Below are 16,073 nucleotides of genomic sequence, written 5' to 3' on the forward strand. Positions count from 1 at the left end.
TTTAATTCACTTTCATTATTACTTTCGTCAGATTCGTCAAAAGAGTCATTATTTGTTTTTAACATATTTATAGATACGTTTTTTGAAATACGAAAATTAGTAAGTCTTTTTTCTAATTCATCAATTAAATCTTTATTTCCAAGATTAAAATTTCCATTTATTTGATGAGGAATAAAACTGACATTACTAGAGCTTGCTATATTATTATAAAATTCTTTTGTTTCAATTTTATTTTCTTTTGATAACTGTAAATTTATAGTATTTTCTTCAATCCTATTTAGTTGATCTGAAATAGTTAAAAGAGTTTCATTCGAATAATTATTTTGATAAATAATATTTTGAAAACATTTTTCATTTGTTATCTGACTCGGAACTTTAACTAAAGGAGTTGCAATAAAATTATTATCAATAATGATTTCCTTTTTTGGCGGATATTCAGAAATAATTTCTTGATTAGTAATAACATCCTTGTATGTTTTTGAAGAAACAGGAAAAACAGTTTGCATTTTAAAAGGATAATCTATATTATGTTTAGGAACATAAATCAATTCGAACCATTGAAAAAACGGAGAGTGAATTTGATTTGATAAAACATAATCTTCCCAAAGACCAAAATGTAAAAATCTTATATAATATGAAAAGTTTTCTTCATGCCAAATTCTTTTTGTATTATTATAATCTTTATAATATTCTTCTTCTTTTAAATAATCAAAATTAACATATGAAGGTATTTTAGAAATATCTATATTAATATTCATTTTAACAAGTTGATTGATTTATTCTGAAAGATATATTTTTAATAATACTAAGTTGAGCACTAATAACAATATATTTATTTTTAATTATTTTTGATAAACAATATATTATTTCCTTTTGAATATTATAATTATATGTGTCCTTTTCAATATTAGATAATTTAATTTCTTCGTCTTCTTTAAGTTGTTTAATTCTATTTATTTCTTTAGAAACGCTTGCAATAATTTGCCATCTAGTCTTTAATAAATTATTCCAAAAAGTATTATTATTACAACAACTAATCTGTCTTTTAGAACTCATTAACACGTATATTTAGATAAATTTGTTAAATAATTATCAAGATGTATATTAAAGGTTTTTAATACTGCTTTTATGTTATTAATTTCTTGTTCTAATTCTAATAGTTCCTTATCATTAATTATTAAATTTATATTTTTTAATTCTAATACCTTTTCTTGTAAGAGTTTTTTAAATATTTTTATTGAATTTCTTAATCTTTTAATAGCAATAACTCTATTTATGTTTAAAGAATTACAATTTATTTGAACTTTATTACTCATAATTGTTGTCTATAATTTTGAAGTTCATTAATAAAATCAGATTTAGTAGGACTTGGTAAACTTGTATCACTAGTTTGATCTTCTTGATAAAGAGGTTTAGGAATAGAACTAGAATAGTCAACAGTTTTTAAATTTAAAGACTTTGATTTTGAAAACGAAGATTTAGAAGTACCAATTTCAGGAATAGAATTAGTAGAAAATCTAGATGATGAAAAATTTATAGAAGAAAAATTTATATCAACTGAGCCATCATTATGCTCAATTATATTTGAAATTTGTTTTGAAGAATCTAAAGATTTTGGTTCAATAACATTTTGTAAATTCCAATTACATGATTGAGTAATTTCTGACCATTTAAGTCGTTTAGGCATATGAACTTTTGTATGATTAGTATTTGCTTCGTAAATAATTGTTTCATTTCTTGGACTTGACAAACGGGTTTTTGGTTCTAAAGTAGTTGTCATGGTTTTATAACAAACACGATAAATGATTGCTAAAGGTTTAGAGTTATTTTTAAATTCTAAATTCTTTGTTTCAACAGTTAAAACCAAAGTGTCTAAAATATTTTTGTCAAATAATCCTACAGAAAAATTTGGATAACAATTAAAATAAATTGGTCCATTTGCGATATTTGTTTCAGCCATAGCTAAAATAGAATTTTGAAAATCTGTATGTCTTTTATCTCTTAATATTAAGAGAACAGGAGCATCAACACCAATTCTAAAAAGAGGTTTGATAGCAATTTGAACAAGACCTAAATGAAGAAATTTATATTTTTGTCTATGTTCAAAAATAGATCTTGATGATAACAAATTTATATTTTGTTGGTCTTGACCAATGGATAGGGTTTGTTCAGTCATTTTAATTGAGTAACTTTGAAAATAATCAAAAGTCCCTATTCTATAAATTGTATTTATATTTGTTTTAGGTATAGTCCAATCATTTAAATTTTGTTCTATATTATCAATAGTTTCTTCAATAGAGTTTATATGGTTATTATCATAATCTTGTTCTTTATTCATGATATTTTTACCAGTATCATATTTTTTAGATAATATGCGTGAAAATCTACTCATATTTGATTAATTTTAGTTTAAAGATTTTATAAGAAAACTTACTTGTTCTATTTAGGATGAACAGAGAGGGCATCGGCCCAACGATGATTGTGGTCCGGCTCCGCGACTTACCATACTTGCACGTCTTACGCTAATCCAACCAATCACTGGTCTGGTCTCTGTATCATTCTTAACAAAACTCATAATTTTCTTAAAATTCTTCAAACAAAAATTAACCAAATAACAAACAGAAATATCATACATAACTATCAAAAATAGAACTAGCTCTGATACCATTAAACAAATTAACAAGTAGTTTCATTAATTGCGGAACAAATTAACAAGTAGTTTCAGATATTTTTTGATGATAAAAATCATACATTAGTTTATAAAACTGTTTTCTATCTTTGCTTATAAACTTATGATTACTGATTAGAACTTGTAAAGCTTTTAATTGATTACAATAATAATGACGATTAGCTTGTATCTTTGAATCAGACATGATGAATAATAAAAGAACAAAAGTTATTTAAATATTTCAAGCATGAATTTGATTAACTTGATTATTATTAAATGCGAGTATTATTTTAACAAAAATTTCAAACTTTGTAGAATTAATAGTTAGAATAACTCGAAATGAGATTGCCATAGAGATAATACAACAATTGAATAAAATTCTTTATATATTACCTTCTTTTAAATTACAATCAGAGCATCCGTCTGGAGCAAGTATGATTTGAAAATCTAAAGATTTTGAACATCTAGAAGTAGATAGGAGAACACTTTTCTTAGACATGAACTAAACATTAGAGAGAAATTTAATGAGAGAAATTTTTAGAGAACCTAGAGATGATTCTAATTAAAACATATCTCCTCAATATATAGGAGTCTTGGAGTCTTGAAATATCTTGAAACGGGAAACCGAAGGATTACCGGATCAATCTTGAGAATTATTGAATCAACTTGCCTTTGTCGGAGTGTAGATGTGGCAGACAAAACTGTAAAGCTTTTGACAAATTGGCATCATATTTTGTCATTTTTTGATAATGGAAAATCTTCTTTTGCGATAATGGAGCATCTTCTTTCATCTTTGTAAAAGTTGTTTGTTTTCTTGTAATAATTTAACATCTTATCTCTGCAGAGGATTTGATAATATTTTTGATAATTGATGTACTCACACAGTGTATAAATTTGATAACAGTTGAATAAATACTATTTGATAATTGATGTACTCACACAGTGTATAAATTTGATAACAGTTGAATAAATACTAACACAATTTGATAACACGTAGTACTACCCCCCCTTGAATAACAAACACTTTTGCAAAATACCTAAAAAGGTATGACACCAAGGGTGGAGGGTGAAATACGAAATGAAAGAATACCTTACATTGAAGGTATAACACCAAAATTAAAAATTTAATTAATCTGCAAATGGATCATCAAAAGGATCTTGAGCATCTTGAAAATTATTTTTGACAGATGTGGGAGAATTTTCTGAATTAGTTGGAGAATTGCGAATTTCTTGAAGTAATTGTTGTAGATCTTCAGGGGAAGAATTTGCAGCGGCACGAATTTTGCTAATAAGATTAGCATCTGGAGAAGATAGACTCTTGATAAGATTCGCTTCAATTTCTGGCTTTTGATTATACATTGATTGATAATGATTGAAAACAGCCTGCTCGTTTGCTTGAGAAATTGTGACTTTATCCCACCATTTTAGACGAAATTGTCTATTGAGCCAAGGGGGATTTAAGTCTGTTGCTTCTTGATAAGAGAATGTCCAGGACATGATCCATGGAACTTTGAATAACATGGTGAACTGTAACAAATATTCAAATTCTGGGATTTGTTGAATAAATAGTTCTTTGAATTTAGAAAATCCTTTGAGAATTTCAGTGGGTAAACAAATTGGAACAAGTCCCATATAACGATACCAATTGACAAACCATCTGGGGTATTCACAGTTGAAATTTTTATCAAAGAAAATGAACCATGAATGAGAATAGTTTCGAAGAAAAAATGCTTTAGTCCAAGCTTCTTGGTAATCATAATATGAATATCTTGGATAAGCAGGGAATTGATAAAGGGGTTTTTCGAAGGAAAGATTGGATGACCAATTTTCTGGAGAAATGATTTTAAGAATTCGGGCTTTGCTAAAATCAATAGATCCTTCCTTATTATTAGAACGGTGATCAATCTGAACAGATCCAGATTCTTGTAGAATGGTTTGATAATATTCTCGAGATTTGTAAGAGTTTTCATGAAAGGTTTTTCCTCGACCAAAGAGGTGTTCAGTAAGAACATGAAAACCTTGATTAAGCTTAAGAATTTGAGAATCTTCAAGTATTTGGATTTTCAAGAGATTTGGATTGAGAACATAAGGGGCTTTATTTGTAGGTTTAGGATTTGTTGAAATTTGTGTTTCAGAAGGAATAGGTTTTGAAAAAGGGCTAATTGATTGAACTGGAGAAATGTTTGGAGTAGCTAGTTTTGATTGTAGCATGTTTGAATAAAGTTGAGAATTTTTTGCAATTGGAGTTAATGGGGAAAAACGATTTTGACTTGAGAAAGGAACAAGCTTTTGATTAACTGGTTTCTTGTCTTCAATCTTGGAGGAAGACGATGAACTCATTTTCCCTGCAAAAATTCACGAGAAAGAAAATCTGGTAATGAATTGCTTTCTCCTTTTATAAATTCAATATCGAAATCAAAATTGCCCAACAATGCTTGCCATCTAGCAAAAATTTGTTTAGAAATAATATTTTTAACATCCTTTTCTAAAATTGATTTTGCAGATTGACAATCAATTCTTAATAAAAACTTTTTCATAAATAAATCATCTTCAAATTTAGTAATACATAAAACAATACTTAAAATCTCCTTTTTAACAGTTGAATAATTCTTTTGAGTATTATTCCAAGCACCTGAATAAAAACGAACCAATTGTTCTTCAGAGGAATTTGATAATTTTTGTTTTAAAATACCTCCAAATCCAATATCACTAGCATCAGTTTCGACTATGATATTAGCATGAGGATGTGGTAAATTTAAACAAGGTAAAGAAGGAATTTTTTGTTTTATAAGTTTAACAATATTAGTATGTTCTTGAGTCCAAGGTTCTGGATTATTTTTTAATCTATTATAAAGAGGTTTGCAAAGAGTTCCTAAATCTTTGAAAAAATCATGAATATAATTTAAACATCCTAGAAACCGTTGAAGTTGTTTTTTATCTATAATTTCATCAGGAAATTTATTAGAAAATTCTAAACTTCTTATAATAGGTTTAATAGTATTATTAACAATGTTATGTCCTAAAAATCTAATTTCATTTTGAAATAAATGCATTTTCTTAGCTGAAACAGCTAAGCCATTTTTATAAATTAAATCATAAAACTGATTTAAATGTTTGAAATGTTGATCAATAGATTTTGAAAAAATAAGAACATCATCAATATAAACAATTGAAAAACTATTTATAGGAATGATAATATCATTCATAACGTTTTGAAATTCAGAAGGAGCATTCTTTAAACCAAAGGGCATAACGTTCCACTCATAATGTCCAAAAGGAACATTAAAACATGTTTTGTATTTATCTTCTTCATGAATTTGAATTTGCCAAAAACCAGATTTCATATCGAATTTTGAAAATATTTTTGAATCATAAAATTTTTTCAATAAATCTCTTTTATTAGGAATAGGATATCTAATCCAATCTAAAACTTTATTTAAAGGTTTATAATTGATAACTAATCTTGGTGATCCTCTTTCTAATTCAGCAGCATTCATAACATAGAAAGCTGAACACGACCAAAGAGATTTAGAAGGTCTAATTAATTTTTTGTCCAATAAATCTTGAATTTCTTTTTTACAATGAGATTCTAATTCATTATTCATATGAATAGCTCTTGATTTTGAAGGAATATCTTTTTCATTAAAAGTTTTAATATAAGGTAATTTGACAATATGTTGTTTTCTGTTCCAAAAGGCGTTTGGAATATTTGAGCAAACATTATTTTCAAACTTTTGTTTTAAAGCTATAATTTTGTCTTGAATATACTTATCTTGTAATTGATTATGTATACGAAAATCATTAATTTCATTGATAAGGTAATTTGCTTGTTTTGTTTTATAATTAAGAATATTAATAGTTGAATAAGACGGAGGTTCACAAAATTTAAACATAATTTCTTTTCCAAAAACTTTAGTAATAATTCCATCATCTTGAACCATAAAAGGATATAATTTAGTAATAAAAGGTGTTCCTAAAATTAAAGGAGAAGTAAGATTTTTTACTAAAATTAAATGAGTTTTATAACAATAATCTTGATTGTTACAAATATGAACATCGGAAACTTTATAATTTATTTTTAAACTGGTTCCTTCAGCTCCAGTAAGCCTAGAAGAAGTTTTTTCATAAAATTGAGTGGGAAATATACCTTCTTGTATACAGTTCATATCAGCACCACTATCAATTAGAGCAGTAATATCCATTTTAAAATTATCCTTTACTAAAGTTATTTGAGTATTCCATTTTTGAGAAATTTGATCATTTATAATTCTTTCGATAACCTTTTCATCTTTATTATCATTATTTTGTGAATTAATAATATTTTTTCCCTTTTCAAGAGTTATAATTTTGCCTTTAATTTCTTTTATGTCTTGTTTAACTGATTTTAATTCCTCTTGAAGTTCTTGCATAGAAATGGGTTTTGTTTCAGAAAATCGTTCATATATGTCCTTTAAATTAAAAAATTTTGTATTATCTGAAACAGAATTTTCATTCTTATTAAGCATTTGTTTTATTAACAGTTCTTGGATATTTTTATCTTTAATGGAATCTAAATTTTTTAAAAGATCTTTGTCATTGTTTGTAAGGACATTAATTGAATAATTACAATTACATTTTCCAACACATTCGCATGTATCAGAATCTTCCGAACTTGAACTATTTTGCTCTAAAATGTTTAAATCATTTTCTTGAAAATCGGAAAAACTAGAATCAGAATTGGAATCAGAATTTAACATAATTTTTCTAATTTGTTCTTTTAATTCTTCCGAAATATTTAATTCATTAATTTTTGTTTTTGCATAACAATTATTAGCATTATGACCATTACGACCACATTTATGGCAAATAATAATGTCTTTTGATTTTCTTTTAGATTTTTTATTAGATTGTTTATAAGGGTTTTTTGATGTTGAAAATTTATTTTTCTTATAATTCTTATAATTTTCTGTTTTATTATATTTCTTTTTCTTGAAATATTTTGAAGACTTTTTATTATATTTTTTGGTTTTTGAAGTAGACGGACCTGTTAATGGTTGATAACCATATTGTTGACAAAAATTTCCTAATTCATTTTTACTATTAATTCTATCCTTTTTAAGTTTTTCTTTAAATCTAAGGTCAGCACAAATAGCTAATCCTTCTTTATTAATATAATTAATTAAATCTCCATAAGTTAGGTTTTGATAAGGAATTGTATTATTAAAATTTTCTCTTAATTTTTGTCTAATTCTTTCGGCAAAAAGTTTTGGAAGTCCAGCAATAAAACGTTCTTTCCAATAAGATTCTTTACAATCAGGTCTTGAAAAAACTTTAACGAGATAATTATCTTTGTACCATCTGAAATCAGTTAATTTTCTACAATGTAAGTTCATTAGAATTTCAGAAGTTCTTTCTTGAAAAGTAGTAGGATCTCCTACAAAGTTTTTGATTATAGCAAAAATTAAAGTATTAACCATATCATCTTCTTGAGTTTGAATAGGTAAATTATTTTCTTGTTTTATAACGGTTTTCTTGGCAGTCATTATAAAATTCTTTTCTTCTGGTGTAATATAGAAATCCCACCAACCTTTAAGAGTACCAGTAAACCCAGAAATAATAATATTAACAATTTGAAGTTGAGTATTATTGTGAGACTTGTAAGCATTAGCTGCCATGGTCATTTCTTGAACAATATTAAGAATTTGATGTTCAGAGTTACCATCGATATTCCATTCGTAAACAGAGGTACCATCGTAAGCTGAACGATCATATTGAAAAGCTCTTTCTTCAATTTGAACATCAGGAAGAGAAGGTCTATTCCAATAATTTTTAATAGTTGGTTTTGGATTATTACCAAAAGAATTAATCTTATTTAATCTTGAAAAATCATTTGTAAGCTGATTTATATCATCATTATCATTTATGAATTGTTGAGTAAGATTGTCTAAATTTAATTCACTTTCATTATTACTTTCGTCAGATTCGTCAAAAGAGTCATTATTTGTTTTTAACATATTTATAGATACGTTTTTTGAAATACGAAAATTAGTAAGTCTTTTTTCTAATTCATCAATTAAATCTTTATTTCCAAGATTAAAATTTCCATTTATTTGATGAGGAATAAAGCTGACATTACTAGAGCTTGCTATATTATTATAAAATTCTTTTGTTTCAATTTTATTTTCTTTTGATAACTGTAAATTTATAGTATTTTCTTCAATCCTATTTAGTTGATCTGAAATAGTTAAAAGAGTTTCATTCGAATAATTATTTTGATAAATAATATTTTGAAAACATTTTTCATTTGTTATCTGACTCGGAACTTTAACTAAAGGAGTTGCAATAAAATTATTATCAATAATGATTTCCTTTTTTGGCGGATATTCAGAAATAATTTCTTGATTAGTAATAACATCCTTGTATGTTTTTGAAGAAACAGGAAAAACAGTTTGCATTTTAAAAGGATAATCTATATTATGTTTAGGAACATAAATCAATTCGAACCATTGAAAAAACGGAGAGTGAATTTGATTTGATAAAACATAATCTTCCCAAAGACCAAAATGTAAAAATCTTATATAATATGAAAAGTTTTCTTCATGCCAAATTCTTTTTGTATTATTATAATCTTTATAATATTCTTCTTCTTTTAAATAATCAAAATTAACATATGAAGGTATTTTAGAAATATCTATATTAATATTCATTTTAACAAGTTGATTGATTTATTCTGAAAGATATATTTTTAATAATACTAAGTTGAGCACTAATAACAATATATTTATTTTTAATTATTTTTGATAAACAATATATTATTTCCTTTTGAATATTATAATTATATGTGTCCTTTTCAATATTAGATAATTTAATTTCTTCGTCTTCTTTAAGTTGTTTAATTCTATTTATTTCTTTAGAAACGCTTGCAATAATTTGCCATCTAGTCTTTAATAAATTATTCCAAAAAGTATTATTATTACAACAACTAATCTGTCTTTTAGAACTCATTAACACGTATATTTAGATAAATTTGTTAAATAATTATCAAGATGTATATTAAAGGTTTTTAATACTGCTTTTATGTTATTAATTTCTTGTTCTAATTCTAATAGTTCCTTATCATTAATTATTAAATTTATATTTTTTAATTCTAATACCTTTTCTTGTAAGAGTTTTTTAAATATTTTTATTGAATTTCTTAATCTTTTAATAGCAATAACTCTATTTCTGTTTAAAGAATTACAATTTATTTGAACTTTATTACTCATAATTGTTGTCTATAATTTTGAAGTTCATTAATAAAATCAGATTTAGTAGGACTTGGTAAACTTGTATCACTAGTTTGATCTTCTTGATAAAGAGGTTTAGGAATAGAACTAGAATAGTCAACAGTTTTTAAATTTAAAGACTTTGATTTTGAAAACGAAGATTTAGAAGTACCAATTTCAGGAATAGAATTAGTAGAAAATCTAGATGATGAAAAATTTATAGAAGAAAAATTTATATCAACTGAGCCATCATTATGCTCAATTATATTTGAAATTTGTTTTGAAGAATCTAAAGATTTTGGTTCAATAACATTTTGTAAATTCCAATTACATGATTGAGTAATTTCTGACCATTTAAGTCGTTTAGGCATATGAACTTTTGTATGATTAGTATTTGCTTCGTAAATAATTGTTTCATTTCTTGGACTTGACAAACGGGTTTTTGGTTCTAAAGTAGTTGTCATGGTTTTATAACAAACACGATAAATGATTGCTAAAGGTTTAGAGTTATTTTTAAATTCTAAATTCTTTGTTTCAACAGTTAAAACCAAAGTGTCTAAAATATTTTTGTCAAATAATCCTACAGAAAAATTTGGATAACAATTAAAATAAATTGGTCCATTTGCGATATTTGTTTCAGCCATAGCTAAAATAGAATTTTGAAAATCTGTATGTCTTTTATCTCTTAATATTAAGAGAACAGGAGCATCAACACCAATTCTAAAAAGAGGTTTGATAGCAATTTGAACAAGACCTAAATGAAGAAATTTATATTTTTGTCTATGTTCAAAAATAGATCTTGATGATAACAAATTTATATTTTGTTGGTCTTGACCAATGGATAGGGTTTGTTCAGTCATTTTAATTGAGTAACTTTGAAAATAATCAAAAGTCCCTATTCTATAAATTGTATTTATATTTGTTTTAGGTATAGTCCAATCATTTAAATTTTGTTCTATATTATCAATAGTTTCTTCAATAGAGTTTATATGGTTATTATCATAATCTTGTTCTTTATTCATGATATTTTTACCAGTATCATATTTTTTAGATAATATGCGTGAAAATCTACTCATATTTGATTAATTTTAGTTTAAAGATTTTATAAGAAAACTTACTTGTTCTATTTAGGATGAACAGAGAGGGCATCGGCCCAACGATGATTGTGGTCCGGCTCCGCGACTTACCATACTTGCACGTCTTACGCTAATCCAACCAATCACTGGTCTGGTCTCTGTATCATTCTTAACAAAACTCATAATTTTCTTAAAATTCTTCAAACAAAAATTAACCAAATAACAAACAGAAATATCATACATAACTATCAAAAATAGAACTAGCTCTGATACCATTAAACAAATTAACAAGTAGTTTCATTAATTGCGGAACAAATTAACAAGTAGTTTCAGATATTTTTTGATGATAAAAATCATACATTAGTTTATAAAACTGTTTTCTATCTTTGCTTATAAACTTATGATTACTGATTAGAACTTGTAAAGCTTTTAATTGATTACAATAATAATGACGATTAGCTTGTATCTTTGAATCAGACATGATGAATAATAAAAGAACAAAAGTTATTTAAATATTTCAAGCATGAATTTGATTAACTTGATTATTATTAAATGCGAGTATTATTTTAACAAAAATTTCAAACTTTGTAGAATTAATAGTTAGAATAACTCGAAATGAGATTGCCATAGAGATAATACAACAATTGAATAAAATTCTTTATATATTACCTTCTTTTAAATTACAATCAGAGCATCCGTCTGGAGCAAGTATGATTTGAAAATCTAAAGATTTTGAACATCTAGAAGTAGATAGGAGAACACTTTTCTTAGACATGAACTAAACATTAGAGAGAAATTTAATGAGAGAAATTTTTAGAGAACCTAGAGATGATTCTAATTAAAACATATCTCCTCAATATATAGGAGTCTTGGAGTCTTGAAATATCTTGAAACGGGAAACCGAAGGATTACCGGATCAATCTTGAGAATTATTGAATCAACTTGCCTTTGTCGGAGTGTAGATGTGGCAGACAAAACTGTAAAGCTTTTGACAAATTGGCATCATATTTTGTCATTTTTTGATAATGGAAAATCTTCTTTTGCGATAATGGAGCATCTTCTTTCATCTTTGTAAAAGTTGTTTGTTTTCTTGTAATAATTTAACATCTTATCTCTGCAGAGGATTTGATAATATTTTTGATAATTGATGTACTCACACAGTGTATAAATTTGATAACAGTTGAATAAATACTATTTGATAATTGATGTACTCACACAGTGTATAAATTTGATAACAGTTGAATAAATACTAACACAATTTGATAACACGTAGTACTACCCCCCCTTGAATAACAAACACTTTTGCAAAATACCTAAAAAGGTATGACACCAAGGGTGGAGGGTGAAATACGAAATGAAAGAATACCTTACATTGAAGGTATAACACCAAAATTAAAAATTTAATTAATCTGCAAATGGATCATCAAAAGGATCTTGAGCATCTTGAAAATTATTTTTGACAGATGTGGGAGAATTTTCTGAATTAGTTGGAGAATTGCGAATTTCTTGAAGTAATTGTTGTAGATCTTCAGGGGAAGAATTTGCAGCGGCACGAATTTTGCTAATAAGATTAGCATCTGGAGAAGATAGACTCTTGATAAGATTCGCTTCAATTTCTGGCTTTTGATTATACATTGATTGATAATGATTGAAAACAGCCTGCTCGTTTGCTTGAGAAATTGTGACTTTATCCCACCATTTTAGACGAAATTGTCTATTGAGCCAAGGGGGATTTAAGTCTGTTGCTTCTTGATAAGAGAATGTCCAGGACATGATCCATGGAACTTTGAATAACATGGTGAACTGTAACAAATATTCAAATTCTGGGATTTGTTGAATAAATAGTTCTTTGAATTTAGAAAATCCTTTGAGAATTTCAGTGGGTAAACAAATTGGAACAAGTCCCATATAACGATACCAATTGACAAACCATCTGGGGTATTCACAGTTGAAATTTTTATCAAAGAAAATGAACCATGAATGAGAATAGTTTCGAAGAAAAAATGCTTTAGTCCAAGCTTCTTGGTAATCATAATATGAATATCTTGGATAAGCAGGGAATTGATAAAGGGGTTTTTCGAAGGAAAGATTGGATGACCAATTTTCTGGAGAAATGATTTTAAGAATTCGGGCTTTGCTAAAATCAATAGATCCTTCCTTATTATTAGAACGGTGATCAATCTGAACAGATCCAGATTCTTGTAGAATGGTTTGATAATATTCTCGAGATTTGTAAGAGTTTTCATGAAAGGTTTTTCCTCGACCAAAGAGGTGTTCAGTAAGAACATGAAAACCTTGATTAAGCTTAAGAATTTGAGAATCTTCAAGTATTTGGATTTTCAAGAGATTTGGATTGAGAACATAAGGGGCTTTATTTGTAGGTTTAGGATTTGTTGAAATTTGTGTTTCAGAAGGAATAGGTTTTGAAAAAGGGCTAATTGATTGAACTGGAGAAATGTTTGGAGTAGCTAGTTTTGATTGTAGCATGTTTGAATAAAGTTGAGAATTTTTTGCAATTGGAGTTAATGGGGAAAAACGATTTTGACTTGAGAAAGGAACAAGCTTTTGATTAACTGGTTTCTTGTCTTCAATCTTGGAGGAAGACGATGAACTCATTTTCCCTGCAAAAATTCACGAGAAAGAAAATCTGGTAATGAATTGCTTTCTCCTTTTATAAATTCAATATCGAAATCAAAATTGCCCAACAATGCTTGCCATCTAGCAAAAATTTGTTTAGAAATAATATTTTTAACATCCTTTTCTAAAATTGATTTTGCAGATTGACAATCAATTCTTAATAAAAACTTTTTCATAAATAAATCATCTTCAAATTTAGTAATACATAAAACAATACTTAAAATCTCCTTTTTAACAGTTGAATAATTCTTTTGAGTATTATTCCAAGCACCTGAATAAAAACGAACCAATTATTCTTCAGAGGAATTTGATAATTTTTGTTTTAAAATACCTCCAAATCCAATATCACTAGCATCAGTTTCGACTATGATATTAGCATGAGGATGTGGTAAATTTAAACAAGGTAAAGAAGGAATTTTTTGTTTTATAAGTTTAACAATATTAGTATGTTCTTGAGTCCAAGGTTCTGGATTATTTTTTAATCTATTATAAAGAGGTTTGCAAAGAGTTCCTAAATCTTTGAAAAAATTATGAATATAATTTAAACATCCTAGAAACCGTTGAAGTTGTTTTTTATCTATAATTTCATCAGGAAATTTATTAGAAAATTCTAAACTTCTTATAATAGGTTTAATAGTATTATTAACAATGTTATGTCCTAAAAATCTAATTTCATTTTGAAATAAATGCATTTTCTTAGCTGAAACAGCTAAGCCATTTTTATAAATTAAATCATAAAACTGATTTAAATGTTTGAAATGTTGATCAATAGATTTTGAAAAAATAAGAACATCATCAATATAAACAATTGAAAAACTATTTATAGGAATGATAATATCATTCATAACGTTTTGAAATTCAGAAGGAGCATTCTTTAAACCAAAGGGCATAACGTTCCACTCATAATGTCCAAAAGGAACATTAAAACCTGTTTTGTATTTATCTTCTTCATGAATTTGAATTTGCCAAAAACCAGATTTCATATCGAATTTTGAAAATATTTTTGAATCATAAAGTTTTTTCAATAAATCTCTTTTATTAGGAATAGGATATCTAATCCAATCTAAAACTTTATTTAAAGGTTTATAATTGATAACTAATCTTGGTGATCCTCTTTCTAATTCAGCAGCATTCATAACATAGAAAGCTGAACAAGACCAAGGAGATTTAGAAGGTCTAATTAATTTTTTGTCCAATAAATCTTGAATTTCTTTTTTACAATGAGATTCTAATTCATTATTCATATGAATAGCTCTTGATTTTGAAGGAATATCTTTTTCATTAAAAGTTTTAATATAAGGTAATTTGACAATATGTTGTTTTCTGTTCCAAAAGGCGTTTGGAATATTTGAGCAAACATTATTTTCAAACTTTTGTTTTAAAGCTATAATTTTGTCTTGAATATACTTATCTTGTAATTGATTATGTATACGAAAATCATTAATTTCATTGATAAGGTAATTTGCTTGTTTTGTTTTATAATTAAGAATATTAATAGTTGAATAAGACGGAGGTTCACAAAATTTAAACATAATTTCTTTTCCAAAAACTTTAGTAATAATTCCATCATCTTGAACCATAAAAGGATATAATTTAGTAATAAAAGGTGTTCCTAAAATTAAAGGAGAAGTAAGATTTTTTACTAAAATTAAATGAGTTTTATAACAATAATCTTGATTGTTACAAATATGAACATCGGAAACTTTATAATTTATTTTTAAACTGGTTCCTTCAGCTCCAGTAAGCCTAGAAGAAGTTTTTTCATAAAATTGAGTGGGAAATATACCTTCTTGTATACAGTTCATATCAGCACCACTATCAATTAGAGCAGTAATATCCATTTTAAAATTATCCTTTACTAAAGTTATTTGAGTATTCCATTTTTGAGAAATTTGATCATTTATAATTCTTTCGATAACCTTTTCATCTTTATTATCATTATTTTGTGAATTAATAATATTTTTTCCCTTTTCAAGAGTTATAATTTTGCCTTTAATTTCTTTTATGTCTTGTTTAACTGATTTTAATTCCTCTTGAAGTTCTTGCATAGAAATGGGTTTTGTTTCAGAAAATCGTTCATATATGTCCTTTAAATTAAAAAATTTTGTATTATCTGAAACAGAATTTTCATTCTTATTAAGCATTTGTTTTATTAACAGTTCTTGGATATTTTTATCTTTAATGGAATCTAAATTTTTTAAAAGATCTTTGTCATTGTTTGTAAGGACATTAATTGAATAATTACAATTACATTTTCCAACACATTCGCATGTATCAGAATCTTCCGAACTTGAACTATTTTGCTCTAAAATGTTTAAATCATTTTCTTGAAAATCGGAAAAACTAGAATCAGAATTGGAATCAGAATTTAACATAATTTTTCTAATTTGTTCTTTTAATTCTTCCGAAATATTTAATTCATTAATTTTTGTTTTTGCATAACAATTA

The sequence above is a fragment of the Lactuca virosa genome, chromosome 9 (genome assembly GCF_052849685.1).
Source record: "Lactuca virosa cultivar CGN04683 chromosome 9, Lactuca_virosa_CGN04683_v6, whole genome shotgun sequence".
Classification (NCBI taxonomy): Eukaryota; Viridiplantae; Streptophyta; class Magnoliopsida; order Asterales; family Asteraceae; genus Lactuca; species Lactuca virosa.